The sequence below is a fragment of the Arachis stenosperma genome, chromosome 7 (genome assembly GCF_014773155.1).
Source record: "Arachis stenosperma cultivar V10309 chromosome 7, arast.V10309.gnm1.PFL2, whole genome shotgun sequence".
Classification (NCBI taxonomy): Eukaryota; Viridiplantae; Streptophyta; class Magnoliopsida; order Fabales; family Fabaceae; genus Arachis; species Arachis stenosperma.
The window spans coordinates 60975116-60979367 of record NC_080383.1 but is presented as its reverse complement, the minus strand read 5'-3'; the positions used below and the strand labels follow the sequence as shown (position 1 = coordinate 60979367).

Here is a 4252-nt window from a genome sequence, read left to right as displayed (position 1 = left end):
AGAAGTCAATGGAAGGACAAATGCAAGACAACTCTATCAAAAGGAGGGCGCAGGAGTTTCTCCCTGAATTCCCTGAAATTGGCTACAAGGCCAGCCTGGAAGCATCTATCACCAAGTTGCAAGAGACTATGGAGCAACTTAAGGAAGAACAGCAGAATCAGAACTGCATGCTCTGCAAATTGCTGAAGGAACAAGAGAAGCAGGGGCGTGAGCTTCAAGAATGGAAACGCCAAAAGTTCTCCCCTCAATTTGAGGGAGCATCCACTTCTCAAAATCAAGGTTGTTGAGTCCTAACTCTGTGATAACTGATGAGCGGATAATTTGTACGCTTTTTGACATTGTTTTTAGTATGTTTTTAGTAGTTTGAGTTGAGTTTTTAGTATATTTTTATTAGATTTTAGTTAAAATTCACTTTTCTGGACTTTACTATGAGTTTGTGTGTTTTTCTGTGATTTCAGGTATTTTCTGGCTGAAATTGAGGGACCTGAGCAAAAATCTGATCCAGAGACTGAAAAGGACTGCAGATGCTGTTGGATTCTGACCTCCCTGCACTCGAAGTGGATTTTCTGGAGCTACAGAAGCCCAATTGCCGCGCTCTCAACGGCCTTGGAAAGTAGACATCCTGAGCTTTCCAGCAATTGATAGTCCATACTTTGCTCAAGATTTGATGGCCCAAACCGGCGTTCAAAGTCACCTTCAGAATTCCCAGCGTTAAACGCCGGAACTGGCACCTAAATGGGAGTTAAACGCCCAAACTGGCATAAAAGCTGGCGTTTAACTCCAAGAAGAGTCTCTACACGAAAATGCTTCATTGCTCAGCCCAAGCATACACCAAGTGGGCCCGGAAGTGGATTCTTATGTCATTTACTCATCTCTGTACACCCTAGGCTACTAGTTTTCTATATATAGGACCTTTTACTATTGTATTTAATATTCTGATCTTTGGAATCTTTGTTCTTTAGATCTTTTGATCACTTTGGGAGGCTGGCCATTCGGCCATGCCTAGACCTTGTTCTTATGTATTTTCAACGGTGGAGTTTCTACACACCATAGATTAAGGTGTGGAGCTCTGCTGTACCTCGAGTATTAATGCAATTACTATTGTTCTTCTATTCAATTCCGCTTGTTCTTTGTCCAAGATATCACTTGTTCTTCAACTTGATGAATGTGATGATCTGTGACACTCATCATCATTCTCACTCATGAACAAAGTGACTGACAACCACTCTTGTTCTACAAGCATATGAGGCTCTAGTGAATATCTCTTGGATTCCTGATACACGATGCATGGTTGATCGCCTGACAACCGAGTGCTCGCCTGACAAACGAGCCAGCCATTCCGTGAGATCAGAGTCTTCGTGGTATAGGCAAGAACTGATGGCGGCATTCAAGAGAATCCGGAAGGTCTAACCTTGTCTGTGGTATTCTGAGTAGGATTCAATGATTGAATGACTGTGACGTGCTTCAAACTTCTGAAGGCGGGGCGTTAGTGACAGACGCAAAAGAATCATTGGATTCTATTCCGGCCTGATTGAGAACCGACAGATGGATAGCCGGCCGTGACAGTGCGTTGAACATTTCCAATGAGAGGATGGGAGGTAGCCACTGACAACGGTGAAACCCTTGCATAAGCTTGCCATGGAAGGAGTAAGAAGGATTGGATGAAACAGTAGGAAAGCAGAGAGATGGAAGGGACAGCATCTTCATACGCTTATCTGAAGCTCTCACCAATGATACATAAGTATCTCTATCTTTATCTTTATGTTTATTCATCATCTATACCCATTTGAGTCTGCCTGACTGAGATTTACAAGGTGACCATAGCTTTCTTCATACCAACAATCTCCGTGGGATCGACCCTTACTCGCGTAAGGTTTATTACTTGGACGACCCAGTGCACTTGCTGGTTAGTTGTGCGGAGTTGTGTAGAGATCACGATTTCGCGCACCAAGTTTTTGGCGCCGTGCCGGGGATTATTTGAGTATGGACAACTGACGGTTCATCTTGTGCTTAGATTAGGTATTTTTTTTCTTCAGAGTTCTTAAAATAAATTCTAGTGTTTCATGATGATCTGGTTGAAGTCTGGCTGCTGAGAAGCCATGTCTAATCTTATTGGACCGAGGTTTCAACTTATCATCACAAGAGCTTGTTGATTTCTATCATCTTGCTGTTGGAGCAATGATCTGCTAAGGCTTGGCTGGCCATTGGCCATGTCTAGTGTTTTGGACCGAAGCTTTCTTTGAAAGCTTGGCTGGCTATGAAGCCATGTCCTAATTCCTGGACCGGAGTCTTAGACTAACATTGCAATGATTCCTGGAATCCAAATTGAGAATTCTGAAACCTTTATTTTCTATTTTATATAATTTTCGAAAAAGCACAAAAAATTAAAAAAACATAAAAACCAAAAATATTTTATGTTTCTTGTTTGAGTCTAGTGTCTATTTTAAGTTTGGTGTCTTGCATGCATTGTTTAATTGATCTTGGTTCTATTTTCAAGTCAATAGTACAGGGAACTGAAGATTCAGAACATGCAGCAGAGGAATTACACCGAAAAAGCTGGGCGTTCAAAACGCCCAGTGAAGAAGGACAGACTGGCGTTTAACGCCAGCCAGGGTTCCTGGTTGGCGTTTAACGCCCAAAAGGTAGTGCATTGGGCGTTAAACGCCAGAATGTGCACCATTCTGGGCGTTTAACGCCAGGATGGCACAAGGGGGAGGATTTTGTTTTCAAAATCAATTTTTTTCAAGTTTTCAAAGTTTTTCAAAATCAAATCTTTTTCAAATCAAATCTTTTCAATCAAATGTTTTCAAAATCAATTTCTTTCCTTTTTCAAAGATACTTACTAACAATTAATGATTTGATTGAACATTTTAAGTATGTTGCCTTTTCTGTTGAGAAAGGTTTAATGTTTGAATCATATCTTTTCTTGTTAGGCAAGTCATTAATTTTTAAAATCAAATCTTTTTAAAATTGTTTTCAAAATCATATCTTTTCAATCATATCTTTTTAAAACCATAACTTTTCAATCATATCTTTTTAATCACATCTTTTTCAAAACAGTTTTTAAACATATCTTTTTGATTTCTAATTTCAAAATCTTTTTCAAAAATTACTTGATTTCTTTCCCACTTTTGATTTTCGAAAATCAATTAAAGTTTTTCAAAAATGTTTTCAAAATATTTCACTTGATTTTCGAAAATTTCTTCCTCTCTTCCCACATCCTTCTATTTATGGAGTACCACTCCTTCTCAATGCACAATTCGAACTCTATCTAATTAAGTTCGAATTCTTCTACCTCTTCTTTCTATTTTTCTGTTCCTCTGACACTTCAAGGAATCTCTATACTGTGACATAGATGATTCCATATTTTCTTGTTCTCTTCTCTTTCATATGAGCAGGAACAAAGACAAAGGCATTCTTGTTGAAGCTGACCCTGAACCTGAAAGGACCTTGAAGCGAAATCTAAGAGAAGCTAAGGCACAACTCTCTGTAGAGGACCTGACAGAAATCTTCAAAGAAGAAAACCATGGCAGCCGAAAACACAACAACAACAACAATGCAAGGAAGGTGCTGGGTGACTTTACTGCACCTACTCCCGACTTCTATGGGAGAAGCATCTCTATCCCTGCCATTGGAGCAAACAACTTTGAGCTTAAGCCTCAATTAGTTTCTCTAATGCAACAGAATTGCAAGTTCCATGGACTTCCATTGGAAGATCCTCATCAGTTCTTAGCTGAATTCTTGCAAATCTGTGACACTGTCAAGACTAATGGGGTTGACCCTGAGGTCTACAGACTTATGCTATTCCCTTTTACTGTAAGAGACAGAGCTAGGACATGGTTGGACTCACAACCTAAAGAAAGCCTAGACTCATGGGAAAAGCTAGTCAATGCCTTCTTGACAAAGTTCTTTCCACCTCAAAAATTGAGTAAGCTTAGAGTGGAAGTCCAAACCTTCAGACAGAAGGATGGAGAATCCCTCTATGAAGCTTGGGAAAGATACAAACAATTGATCAGAAAATGTCCATCTGACATGCTTTCTGAATGGAGCATCATAGGTATTTTCTATGATGGTCTCTCTGAACTATCCAAGATGTCTTTGGACAGCTCTGCTGGAGGATCTCTTCATCTGAAGAAGACACCTACAGAAGCTCAAGAGCTAATTGAAATGGTTGCAAATAACCAATTCATGTACACTTCTGAAAGGAATCCTGTGAACAATGGGACAAGTCAGAAGAAAGGAGTTCTTGAGA

The 4252-nt window shown here is 39.8% G+C and overlaps 1 non-coding gene across 1 annotated transcript; it reads right to left on the bottom strand.

Annotated features, from left to right (window-relative positions):
* Positions 1–3930: 3930 nt before the first annotated feature.
* On the bottom strand, positions 3931–4034 carry LOC130943163 (small nucleolar RNA R71). The gene has a single exon (XR_009071694.1). It is a non-coding gene; the product is annotated as a small nucleolar RNA R71 (small nucleolar RNA).
* Positions 4035–4252: the final 218 nt, after the last annotated feature.